General features: G+C 42.6%; 1 protein-coding gene across 5 annotated transcripts in view; it reads left to right on the top strand.

Moving 5' to 3' along the window:
- The window catches only part of LOC126260812 (homeobox protein homothorax), a 1,061,772-nt gene that overhangs the window by 991,287 nt on the left and 56,046 nt on the right, over nt 1-14,439 (top strand). The gene's annotated exons all lie outside the window — the stretch shown is intronic.

Raw genomic sequence — 14,439 nt, 5'->3', positions numbered from 1 at the left:
AAGTGTATTCAGGTCGGGAACAAATTGACTTAAACAGCAGTGCTGTAGAAGGCATACAGAAGATAAATCAAGTGAAATGGAAGACTTCAGAAGCAATGAATTCTAGAAGAACCGAAAGTGATGGAATCTACGACATCTGGAATAAAAATAACAGAACTATTGAAGTGTACAAATCGATGATAAGAAAGGACGCAGAGAGTGAACGCCGGTATCAACATGGATGAAGAGAAATATACGTAGAAAACAAGAAATACGAAACACTTGATTTGAAATGAGTGACAATTTGTTGAAATAGTAGTTTCCATAATTTTTGGTTTAAATTGTCTAGCGTTTTAAAAAATGATGGAGCGATGGCGGTAGCAACTCTAGCGAATAGTTAGATTATAGTATGCCTGGGAATGGTTACAATCTGCTACACCGTAATCTTATTCACTTTTTTCAAACGAAGGAAAATTGCACTTGAACTTTGTACGCGGAAAACAGAACTGCAAAACGCACTGTTCCATTTTAAATAGTAAAATGATTAACTGGCGTTTTTCTCTAAGTTTTGCTCCTGGAGAAGCTTGACTGCTTGCTCAAAGATAGCAGTCTCCTTTCCGAAACGATCTAACAGTGTAGTAATGAGAACGTTTATCACTGCTGTTGGTACTCTTCATTGCCATTGTAGTCTGTGATTACTTAGTACTGAGCTGTGATGGACGGAATACTCCCACGAATAAGTGCGAAATTTCAGGGCGTTTTATTTTGCTAAGCAATCTCGAAAGAACAAGAAACTAACACATACTACAATCAGGTTATTAAAAGATATGAAATAAATGGAACTAAATCGGTATTAAAGGAGAAATTTAAGAAGTTAAGAAGAATCCTGATTTTCACATTCTACCTCTTCCAAAAGACTCGCTAAGCAGTATAAAATACGCATCCAACACGCTACTGTTACGGGTAGTTCTTTCGCCGGGATAAATTAAAAGACGTTAAATAATTATGTTAACAATCTTTATGTTGCTGAGTAGTCGAAACTTAATTTAAAAACGAAACAAGGTAACTGCTATGATGAAAATGGGAAAAGTACGATTCATAGATTGAGTTATCTCATTCAACGTGGTACTCGTGGCTGGTAAGCAGGTAAAGTGTAGATTATTCTCAGCATAGGCGCTCGGTTTGAAAGGGGAAGCATCCAGGTGAGTTAGACGTCGGGATTCAGAGGTGCGTACTTGTTCGTTAAGCGTGTCTCGGCCCGCTAGTCTCACAGAGTTCGCTGGCGACTCGCCGCAAGGACGGAGGAGCAGTGGGGGGGGGGGGGGGGGGTTAGGACCGCTAATGAAGGCAGAGACAAAGGACGCTGATGGCGCGCCAAGTACCCCCGCGGCGGCCATGCGAACCCGCGACCCGTCCGTCCCATTACGGCTCCGCCAGCAATCGTTTTATCACCCCGGACCTCCCGTACTGAAGTCCGTGCAGTTCCAACTCCTCGCTGCATTTTCTGCTGCTGGACAGCCGTGACTGCCACGCAGAAGACGAAAAGCGCGGTACTCTCGCCGAAAATTCACTCGGCAACCGTCTGCCCGACGCTTTGTACGAGCGCGATGTTTATGCTTTTGGCACGTTCACAACACCTGCAAGCAGAAAAGAGCGACCACACTACGCGTCGTTGGCCACAGAAATCAGCAGCCTATTAAATTTTCTACACTTCCGAATGTGGGACAGCTCTTACGACTGTGTGGTAAACAGTAGTAATTTGAAATGAAAATGAACGTCGTTAACATGCGCTTGTGAAACGTATTATCACGTTACTGGTTCATTCAGATTTGCGGCATTACAGAAAGTTTTAATGAAAGACCATGTGCGATGGATAGTTTGCAGGTCCAAAGTAGTTTCCTGTGCTAGGCTCCATTGCGATTTGGAAAATAATGTAAGGGAAGTCTTGTACATTTAGGGCCTAAGTATGTCTTTTCACAGTTCCAGTCGAAGTACAATCCAGTACTATAAATAATTGCAGCCTCATAATTGGTTGTAATTTTTAACTGTATTTATTTTCCGCCAAATAGGATAAGATAAGACTCTTAGATTTAGGGTAAAAGGTTGTAGCCTCATAGCTCCAATTGTAATATAACCTAGTTTTGTAAATAATTACATACTTATTACTTGTATTCAAATATGTATTGTATTTTTCGGAAATTGATGCAGGAGAAGTCTTCTAGATTGAGGACAGATTGTTGTACCCCTAACTGGAATTTTAAGTATGACCTGAGTTTGTAAATAACTTCATGTTAATTGTTTGTATTGAATTTTTACTGTATCAGTTTTGTACAAAATAGCACAGGAGTATACGGTGTAGATTCACGATAGAAGATTACAATCCACAGTTCCAACTTGATGTGACTTAATTTTGTAAATAATTCGTGCTCACTGTTTGTATTGTAATTCGTATTGCTTTTCCGAAAGCTCTAGCTTGATTATGTATTGTTACAAAGTTGTTAATTAGCTATGTAGGTATGAGTTTAGATTAGACAGGACGCTGTAATTTCTGACAGGACAGCCCCGCCTCCCTATCGCAGAGGTTATGTCTTGCCTTTTGGTGAAGCTAAGCGGCCTTAGGCATAGTTAGAATTAGTGAAAACAGTACTATTTAGGTTGGATATGTTACAAGCATTGATAGTAATAAGATAAGTAGAATTGTGTTGCAGTAATGAAACCTTTTTAACAACGATGTATCCAGCGTTTATGTATTAATTAATTGAAAAAGACTAGGGCATTACTCAGAGCAGCTGTTGGAATTATCAGTGGAGTCGTTGGGCTTGATTCTCCGTCGTCATCTGATGCTTGCCACATGTAACGTAGCATTGATGTTTTTGTTATTCGAAAGAGCATGTCGTTAGGAAACGTGACCAGTAGAAAGAAACATAAAACTGGGTCAAATGAAAATGAAACTTAGGCAAGATTCGACTAGGAGAAACGCTGGTGTCCGTTATTATCAGGAATGGAATTAGGTCAGAGCAGGCAAAGAGTGTTTTAGTCACAAACGGCGCACTTCCTTAATCTGTACACATTCGTTACTACAGTAAATGACGCTTGGCCACCAATAATTAGCTATTTTATCGCATCATAATGTAGTCTACTTTGTCCTATGGACAGTACATCTGAGTAGAAATTTACGGTGGAAGAAAATGATTCGTATGTCACGTGCCTCATTTACACGACAACGCAAGCAATGAAGTTGCTTTGTTTCACGATTTATGCCATAGCAACAGCGGACTAATCCAGCAGACCCTCTGTCAGCCAAATAGTAAAGTACTGGTAGTGGTCCCACAGTTACCACTAGTGATTCTTTAGGTACTCTCTGCAAGTGGCGAGTAAAAGGTATTTAATATAATAATGTTCTTGGGAAACAATAAGTTTAATTGTGTAGGGGGGATACCGAAATGAGTGGTCACATCTCCGAGCAGAGTTGATGACGCTCGTAACTAATGACAAGTCTCGGCAGTGGCGCCACGGGCGGCGGTCCACTGCGGCCGGCGCCGACCGGCGTATAACGTTACGCAGGTGCGTGGGCTGCGCGCGATGGTCGGCGGCGATACGCAGCGCCGTAAGCGCATTACCCGAGATGGGGATCAGCCGGCGGCCGGCGTGCTGAGAGCGGCAGAGTCGCGACGCCCTAAGCACGACAAATGAGCGCCGACCGCACAGTCCAGACTCCAGAGACTCCAAACGCTGCGGATGCCAGCGCCGCAGGTCCGCTTGTTAAAGCGCGCGGGAACACTGCAGCAGTGTGCGAAGACGAAGGCTGTCGACGGATGCCATATAAGAAGCGTCTTCGTACGCTGTTTACCCACTCTACGAGCCAATAATTAGACACCTGCAAATCTCTCCAGCTGAAAATTTTCGGTGTACTTCTCCGCGACATCTATCTGCAGAGCATCATGGGATCCCACGCAATATGGTATTCCGGATCAGTGACCACTGAGTATACTTAGGAGTCGACTACTTCAATCCCATTCCTAAGAACCAAGCTGTTGAGAGTTTGGTTTGATTTCCTGGTTCCAAATAATGAGATTTTAGGAGAGCATACTTAGATAACTAAATTCGATAGTGGTGACGGTTCAGTTGTCTCAATAGCTTTAGACACATCTGGGTAAGAGACAACTGCAGTCCAGTGCTAATTAGGAGTTTCTACAACCATATAGACTGATCTCTTCTACTGTGCTGTCACACTTACTGGGACTTTTAGTCTACGTTGTTTGAAACTCTTACACAACTGTAGCGGATAAAGTTCATCAAACCAAGATAAGCACTGAAGCCGGCCGGTGTGGCCGTGCGGTTCTAGGCGCTTTAGTCTGGAACCGCGTGACCGCTACGGTCGCAGGTTCGAATCCTGCTTCGGGCATGGATGTGTGTGATGTCCTTAGGTTAGTTAGGTTTAAGTAGTTCTAAGTTCTAGGGGACTGATGACCTCAGATGTTAAGTCCCATAGTACTCAGAGCCATTTGAACCATAAGCACTGAAACGTCGCTTTTAGACTAACATTTTAACCCATTTACGAACCAATTAGAATTAGCTCTTTACTATGATCAGGATACACATACACAGGCGAGTACGTCTCCTGTACCAACGCGAGGAGTTACCTATACGTCAGTTCAGTAGGTTTGTCAAGACATCTAGGACATCGCCAACGAGATCCATAGAGACAAAATGCTGTCTTGTCAGAACAACGGCCATGTCGTTGTCCGATGCAATAGGCCTGAGTCTCACCTGAATCATTTTTAGTAACTACAGTAAATATAAATTAGCACAAAGAGAGTGGTATTTGATCTCATGCGTCCACAGCTCGTGGTCGTGCGGTAGCGTTCTCGCTTCCCGCGCCCGGGTTCCCGGGTTTGATTCCCGGCGGGGTCAGGGATTTTCTCTACCTCGTGATGACTGGGTGTTGTGTGCTGTCCTTAGGTTAGTTAGGTTTAAGTAGTTCTAAGTTCTAGGGGACTGATGACCATAGACGTTAAGTCCCATAGTGCTCAGAGCCATTTGAACCATATTTTTTTTTTTATCTCATGCTGTCTGTAGACGACCCAATTTTTTTTAACCTTTGAACCAAAATGAAAAACTTTCCACCGCAGTCTTCTCATGTAAGGTAGTGGTCCAATGAAATCTGTTAAAGGGTGACACCAAGGACGTATCCCAAATGACAAAGCCCAGGTTTCATATAGACGAGTTGCTGTATATCCAAACAAACTTCGGGCTTGCAGCTTACTATCGTTTAATTCATCCCACGACTGGCCAGCTGACAGCCATCTTCAGATGAGCCATCGAAGACTGACGAAGACTTGCTCCGTTCCGCAATAAGTGGGGCGCTGTGGGTGTTGCGCACGTGGATCATAATCAAGTTGACCGTTGGTGCACTCTGTCGTCTTCGATTAGAGCAAATCGTGGATATCGAGGGATTCAATGCGCACTCCACCTATCGCCGTTAATCAGTTTTCCCCCCAAGCGTGTTTCCACGGATTCCGTAACAATGGAGTCCCAAAAAGATGTTATTTTAGTCAGAATCAAAGTTCTGTCACACTCCATTGAATGTCCACTGGAAAGATATATTTTATCTGTTTTTACTCTGGGTCGTAACGACGTACAATGTAAATCAATAAACTGTGATCGACATTTGGGTCATGGTATAAAATACGGACCAAGTTCTCCAGCCGATAACATCATCTTTGACGCCAAAGAGTTCCCGCATGTCATCTGTTTCAGCAGTTGTGTCACACCGTACAAGTATTTCCGTTCAGGTGCTGAGAGACTGCAACAAGAAGTAGACAGGTTTCTGTAGGCTGCACACCGGTTCCGCATAGCTCTGAAAACGTCACCCGGCCACTGGACCACTCCGGGCCGCGGCGAGCACTCATACGAGCCGTGGGAGCGCAGTGCATAATTTATGATTTCCTCGGTCGAAATCGAGGGCACGCGGCACCGGAATAAAGTGGAGAGTCATGTCGGCGATCGCGGACGGCCAGATTATAACGCGGCGCGGCGGAATATATTTCCCGATGATCGCCTGTAAAAGGGCGCCGGGAACGCCTGCTAATTGATAGAGGCGGGGAGCCGCGGCCGGCGGACACGGAAACTGCATCCGGCCCGAGATTAAGGTGCGCCGCCACATAAATCTCGGCAGGCGGCTCTGCGCTGCAGCACTCCGCGCCGCCTTCGATGGCCGCGGCGTGCCGTACCGGTTCACCGGCCGCGGGATCGCCCCCGCCTGTTAACGCTCCGCACCGTCTCGTGCTCTGCCTCTGCCTCTGGCTTCGCTACAGCTGCCTACAGCAGTCGACTCTGTTTTTCCACATTAACTGATGCGACAGCCGCGCGGACTGGCGTGGCTACTGCAAGTCACTCCTCCTTGCACAGACGAGTGCGATTAGATCACCTAGAATCGCTAGAAGAAGCGGGAATAGCTGACTTGGGTACTTGTACAGCTACGCGATCTGCAGAACCGTCATCACAATCACAGGAGGGTGTTTGGGCCTCCATACAGAAATAGTACAGTATTTAAAGTTGTTCCACAGATCCTTACGCCGAAGAACAGGAACTACCGTAATTCCTCCATTGTTAAATTTCAGACTCACTTATCTGCGTACTCCTACTAGCTCTATAGTGCTCCATAAAAATATAAGCTTATGTAACTATTGATAATTCAGCTCACTGTACTATTATGTCTTTAGCACCACAGCAGATATGTGACCTTCCACGTTCCCATGAAACTTGGCAATTCTATCCAAAGACCAGGAATTTATTTTGAGACGTAGATCCATAACTTCCAGTATCACTGTGTACCCTGGCAACTGTAAAATACTCTGCAGAAGAACTAGTGTAGGTAGCTACAGTCCTTTCGGCTTGCATTGGTACTGTTCACTTATCGTAACAGTAATGTAACCTTTCACGTTTTCTTGAGATTTGGCGAATTATCGCTCGTTGTTTCTAATCCTCATAGAATGTTACAGTCGCTGCCTGTATCTCAACTCCTCGACCTCGGGTGCATTGTTTGTGCGACTGTTGTGAAAGGCTGGAGTTTCGGAAAATAGCTGAACACTTCGCATCCTTTTTCTGGGATCTCTGACGTCGCTATGCTTTCTGACTGTTTCGCGTAGTGGCTAGCCGTTTATAAAAGCTACAAATCGTAATAGAAGCCGTCAAAATATTGTTGACATCGTGTAGTATGATAGTGTCTTTTAGAAAAAACACATTTGACACATGTTTCCGTTTCATCATAAATGTTCAGTAACGAGCCCATAAAGAGGGTATTTTACACCGATGATACACCAGAACAGAAATGTCAGTTGTGTCGGAGACATTAATCTGTTCCACCGAACCGTCTAGCAACAGGAAGAAACTGGCAGATAAAGCAGAAGATGCATGCAACAGATGAACAATTAAAGCCACAGCGGGCCATATAGTGTGAGCTTGATGAAAACAATAAATAACAAAAATATGATGTTGAATTCCCAACTGGAATGCAACCCTAGCTGACATGGCTTAATTAGATGCTCATAACTATGTGGGGCGACCCAGCCGTAGGCCGTTTACTTTATATTTATTTGTTTGTTCATTTAGTCTCATTTGTTTTAGGAGTACAACTACTTATTTTTTTTTCTGTTTGAAGGGTAACTGTATGCTTCGTATTTTTTTATTTGATGTTTCAAGTCTGAATGTAATTTAAGAGTTAAGAATAGGTCTAATTCTGTTCAGTTATGTGAAATTACATGTTATACGACTTACTGTAGAGTCAGCTAGAGGGCGCGTTATTGCGAGTCCACAAAAATGTAAACAAATAAAATGAACAATAAAGACATCTTTTGAACCCTAAAATAATGCCAAGTCATTCGCATTCGTTCAACTTATACCTTGACAGTTTCGCACATTAGGAATCGAAATCTCCCACACAGTGTTTTCTTATACTGATGAGAATCTGGTTGCCAAGGAGCGTTTTTGTTGAAGAAGCTACTTAGTAATTCTGCCTGAAGCGTAGAGAATATAGTAACCTTGCTTAACTATTGGGCGACGTAATGGAAGTTAGAAGCTTTGTGGTCACCAAACCTAGTACCTACAGTAGCGCTCAAAAGATTTTGTAGTTGCTGTGGCATGTTGTCAGTATTGTTTGCGTGCAGGCACAACAGAGTAACGCGTACAACTGTGTCACTCCATCAAGAGCTTCAGGCCGCAGTGGTTACATGTATTGTAAACAAGCAAAGTCCTACAATAAAAATGTGGGTATATACTCCTTTAGCTGAGAAGTATTTTGTAATTTGCTTCGATGGTACGGTATTCATTAATTATTGTTTCCTAGACATACAGACAGTGCCTTTTTTTATTTGTAGAGACAACTAGATGCGTGCCAAAACAGAAAGAATACTTGGTTCATATGGGCTGTTCTGCGTGCTGTGAAGGAGGGAAAGTATCGCAGTCTAGTGTTGCTAGAGACTATGGCAAACCACAATGTAAGCATTTGGAGTCGACGGCAGAAAAACAGGAAGGAATAGTTGCCAACAAGCAAAGGTCAGATCGTCCTCAAAAAACAGTTAAGTAGGAAGGACAGAATGATTTTTAAGCAGTCGGCAGCTGATCCTAGGAAACTGGCCCGACAAATTAGAGGCGATCTGGAGCAGCATTATGGACTGAATGTGTACGTGTCTACTGTAAAACGTCGCCTAGTAGCAGCTGATTTAAATGGTAGACGACCGACATGTAACCCACTCATAAATTCAAAAACTAGGAAGCCGGGTTTAGAGTCTGCGAAGAAACATTTAACTTGGAATGCTACAGATTGTTGGATGGCTCTGAGCACTATGGGACTCAACTGCTGAGGTCATTAGTCCCCTAGAACTTAGAACTAGTTAAACCTAACTAACCTAAGGACAACACAAACATCCATGCCCGAGGCAGGATTCGAACCTGCGACCGTAGCGGTCTTGCGGTTCCAGACTGCAGCGCCTTTAACCGCACGGCCACTTCGGCCGGCTTAAAAGTTTGGGTCTGTTTGTTATCAGTAGGTCCAAGATGTTATCTCCACGAGTCGGTTCTCAGTTTAATTCAAATGGCTCTGAGCACTATGGGACTCAACTGCTGAGGTCATTAGTCCCCTAGAACTTAGAACTAGTTAAACCTAACTAACCTAAGGACATCAGAAACATCCATGCCCGAGGCAGGATTCGAACCTGCGACCGTAGCGGTCTCGCGGTTCCAGACTGCAGCGCCTTTAACCGCACGGCCACTTCGGCTGGCTCGATTGTTGGAACGTTTTGTGGAGTGATGTAAGTAAATTTAATGTATTTTCATCTGATGGTATGCGTTACATACATCGGTCAAAAAAACAAAAGGGACAAAAAAATTACCACGTACCGACCATTAAACACGGTGGTTGCAGCATGGTGGTGTGGGATGTTTTTCTAGACGTAAGGTTGGTCCTCTAGTTCAAGTAGAAGCAGGAATGGATTGTTTCCTGTACAGCGACATTTCAGAAACGAACATGGTTGCACATGAGAGAAAGTGTGTGCCACGTAACTGGATATTTCAGTAGGACAATGATTCGAAATACACCTCTGGTCATCAAAAAAATATTTTCAGATAAAAAATCAAAGTTTTGTAATGATCAGGCTCTAGTCCGGATCAAATTCCGATTGCACACCTCTCTAATGCATAGGATCGACGTATTCATCGTAGAAGCTACTCGAACAAGGATCAATTCGCAACTGCCTTGTTGGACGAAAGGTCAAAACTCCCACAGGACCTATTACAAAAGCTTGTGGATTCAAAGGCAAATAGATTAGTAGCTGTGATCCAAGCCCATGAGTGTGCAACGAAATACTAATTCGTTCTTCAAATTCCGAAATAGTTTTCATTTATTTTTACACACTTAACCCTATAAGTTAATTTTGAGCCAGGAGAATTATTATTTCTGTTTTGATGTCAGACAAATTTATTTAAACTAAATGTAGTTTTGTACTAAATGGATTATAATTATAGGCTTTTTAATTAGCCACTGGCGGTTTTTCTGTTACACATTTATCTTCATGTAACTGTAAGTAACTAACGCTATCCAAACAATACCTTTGAACGTTACTGTGTAAGACTGTTGGCCACTAACATCGCAACCCATGAAGGCGGCAAGCAACATAGGTCAATGTAGCACGCAGTGTACTGCATGCTTTTATGCGCGAACGATTAATATTTGAGCAAAAACGCACAAAGGAGGAGAGAGTACCGTCATATACGTTCTGTACATGAGGGAAGATTACACAGCGGGTTTCTCATTCAGATGTTACATCTGGAAACGCATACTCAGCGCCATACAAGATCTGGACGGATCCACGAGGCTAGCGCCCGAGAGGACGACTTAGTGTTCGCTCGGCAGTGCCGGATCGTTCGGTCACAGCGCGTTCTTTAAGTCAGCAAATGGTCTTGTTTGCAGCATCGCCTGAAGTACCACAGGCTTTCGACACGGCGACAAAAATTTGGGCGTCCCTTGATACGGCAGCAGAGAGAGTCGCGCCGACATTCGTGTGTGGAGGCTCAGGGAAGAATTTAAGTTGCCAGTTCGGACTCGTCATCGTCATACAGGCCTATAATCTGACATGATGATATGTAATGCCATTGGGTGCACAATACTATCATCTGTGCTTTGCTTAGCCGATAATTTGGACGACTGGTATTACATTTGACATGTGTTGTCGCAATCTTTGTGACGATGACGTTCAACAAGATAAAACAGAACCGCATGTTGCCAGTGCTGTCCTGATTTACCTAAATCGAAGGCATATTCTCCAGATATCTCACTACTGAAAAATCTCGTTATGTGTTGTCAAGAGACTGGAACGTGAAGCGTTTCCCCTCTTGAATTTGCTACAAGAATAAAGCCTGAGTTATTTTAAATAAGGATTTTCCGAATAAGTCACTGGAAGAGTGCAATATGATTATTAAAGTACTAATTGTAAAGAAACGACCAAACACAGCAAACCTTATCTAAAATTCTAGATGAATGGAATTAGTGTTTGCAGTTAAAAGGTGATAACTACGCACTCGCGTAATATTTCAGGTTGCTGGCTGTTGATTGTGGTGAGAAGTGATACGTGAAGCCAATGAAGCGATTGCCGACGTTGTTGTTCGAAGGCAGTTGACCGATCAACCTAACAAGATTTTTACTTAAAAAATATATGCAAGAGGCTAGAAGTAATGATCGGAAACTCAATCTCATGGTGAATCTGCTTAACGATACAGTACAAACAATGTGTTCGGTCGTTATGCCCATGAAAAATTCCGTTACCAATCCTTTCCTTTCGGCCTCTGAAAAAGTGTAAAACTTGGTACAAATTTATGGTTGTCTACTTGGGTAATGATCAGGTTTAATATTGTAAATAAATTCCAAATACGCAGGTAAAACAATACACTCTGTCAGAATTAAGGTACGTGGATATTCGGATGCTTATGCTACAATTGCCAAGTGATAAAAGACGCCTAAGTATAACGTGGATAAAAAAGTAAACAACTTCATTTGTTTTAAAGAAAAAGATATACAGAGCTCGTTTCCGTTTCGTCTCTGTAGCAAAAGTCTCCGGCAAAACATCATAACTTTTTTTTTGGTAATGTGATTTAATTCACAAAGAACAACGAAACAGAAATTCGTATAGTGTTACAGAAATAATAAGTTTCATTGGTATACCTATATTTTACTCTTTATACGTTCACGCAGTTTCAGGGTGGGGGGAGCATTAGTACATTTCATAGCCAGCATATATGGTATTCGGAAATTCCCGTTGCATACTTCTGAGACTTGTCGAGGGCAGTGAGTATATAATATTTTGAATAGGAACCCATGTCCGAAAACATAGTGTTTTCGTTCGACGACTGTTTCAATTCAGATGTTTAGCTCATTCACTTCTGCTTGAGGAATTGAATTAGGCGTGACGCAGTACAGTGACTAGGCACCAGTTCGAAAGGAAACATAATAAAACATCTGTTCATCACTTCAGCACATTTCTTTGTATTAACACTTAAACATTACTTGTTTACGAAACAAAAAAGAACTCAGCATACTGTACGTACAGAACACTACTGATGCATTACAAGAAAGGCTCTATATGACGACCACCAACGTTGTTACATATATTGTACCTACGACGCATGTTCTGGTACACACTCTCGAACCCACGTGGTGTGTCTTCAAATTTCTGGTGCAGCGGCCAGATATCGTGCCAGCAGATCTTCCTCTGTCCCTACAGGAGTCTCGTAAATTAAACTTACCGTACGATGTTAAGTACCATCAGGTGAGCGTCTGGCTTAGTACCCACCACTCTGTCTGCCCTATTGTATACCAGGACAAGCAACTCTGCCGGCCGCGGTGGTCTAGCGGTTCTAGGCGCTGAGTCCGGAACCGCGCGACTGCTACGGTCGCAGGTTCGAATCCTGCCTCGGGCATGGATGTGTGTGATGTCTTTAGGTTAGTTAGGTTTAAGTAGTTCTAAGTTCTAGGGGACTGATGACCACAGATTTTAAGTCCCATAGTGCTCAGAGCCATTTGAACCATTTTTTGTCCTTAGGTTAGTTAGGTTTAAGTAGTTCTAAGTTCTAGGGGACTGATGACCTCAGAAGTTAAGTCCCATAGTGCTCAGAGCCATTTGAACCAACAAACAACTCTGAGACTTCCCTCTTTCCCTCAGCAAACGCGGACGCGTCACACTTTTGAATTTAAGCCGCCGTAGAACGGAAACTGTACGTTTCTGGACATGGGTTCCTGTTCAAAATATTATGTGCTCGCTTCCCTCTGCAAGTCCTAGAAGTTTACCGAACACCCTGTGTAACATTATAAACACCATCTCTTGCCAGCCATCACGGTTGGTGAGCTCTGGCGCAGTGCCGAGGCAGCATAGAGTGATGGACTAGTATCTATCGTCCATGCTTAGTGCGAATCGATACCCAGCAAGGTTATAACCATTGTCGCTGCCAGAAGTGACAGTTCTGTATAAAATGTTTCACTTCTTGTGTTTCCTAAATTACCTACAAATTTAATCATATATGTTCTTACCATACTGTATACAGATAATAATTAAAATTTCATTATTTATCGTCATTTGTGGCGGTGCAGTTTTGATGGTCATTGATGTATTTCGTGTAGCTTATCAGTCAGTCTGTTTCTTCGACCATAGATACTAGTAGACTGGCCTTGTTGTTCAGAAGCTAGAGGGCTGGTGTGGCTCCAACATAAACCACGTGGCTGTTGGCAAAACGTGGCGGGATTTCAAATCAGCGGTCTGCCATCCTATGTTTGTATCGTATTTTACCCACATTTTTCAATTGACTGCCAAACGCTTCCAACAAAAATTACTTTTTTTATTTGCGAAAAATTACGTCAGAACTACGTAAGACATGGATTTGTTCACAGTACCATTTATAAAATCTAACAAATACATCGAATGCCCCTCTGGTGGGCAGCGGGACGAAATTACTATAACTATCAATTAAAATAAAATGTCGTTGAAATTCTTTTAAACAGTAAGAGTGGACTTGTGTCAAAACGTTAAATATTGGATTCGCCGCGTTTTGAGCTTTAGTCACTTATAAAAGAAAATTGGATATGGGAATCATGTCAACTATAGGTGCCAAAATTGTCGACTTTAGGAGCAGGTCCATTTTAGAGTATCAATTTTAGGTGCACTTCTAAGGTTCAGTTCGTACTTTTTTTACAAAAGTTTAAACTATCAGTTTAAAAAAAAGATATTTTAGATGAAAGGTGAGACTTTGAAGTTTCAGAAAATAATTTTGGAGCCTACATTTATTTAATAGTATTAGAAGGTAGAAAAAAATTCTCTTCATGTATCGACTATAGGTGCTCTTACCTTATTATAATCTCACTTGTACATACTAAAAGGCGCGTATGTGCAGATGGCTTAAAGTTTTTCCGTTTCAGGGCCTGTATCCAAAGCTGCCTTCGGTTTTCATCCTTAGGGAACCTATGAGTAGGAACCAGAAACAGTTATACTTACTTCTCTAACCGAATTATCACAGATACTTTCCAAAATGTAATATGAGTCGGACTTTACAGGCAGCACTTTTCAACACTTTAATTTACGTGATACTCTATTTCAAGTGTAAAAAACATATAAAAGTCACTTCAGCAGATTTCAATAAATGCATCTGCACTATCATAGAAGCACTTGAAAGTGAAATGTAATGCCATTTCCCCCGACAAAACGCTGAGTACAGCCATAAGCGCAACACGTAACAACCATGTTTTGCGAACATTCACGTGATTTTAACCCAGAGATGTTGGAGCCACGAAAATGACGTCAGAGCCAGTGTATTATATTTATGGTCGAAGGTCTGTTTAAATTCACACTCTGTGGTTGCTGCTTTAAGAACTCTCGATTCGAAATGTAAGCAGGATATTTAGAAAAGAGGTGAGCATGA

The sequence above is a fragment of the Schistocerca nitens genome, chromosome 5 (assembly GCF_023898315.1).
Source record: "Schistocerca nitens isolate TAMUIC-IGC-003100 chromosome 5, iqSchNite1.1, whole genome shotgun sequence".
Taxonomy (NCBI): domain Eukaryota; kingdom Metazoa; phylum Arthropoda; class Insecta; order Orthoptera; family Acrididae; genus Schistocerca; species Schistocerca nitens.
Note: the sequence above shows the minus strand (reverse complement) of the source record. Positions and strands in the feature narration are given on the sequence as shown.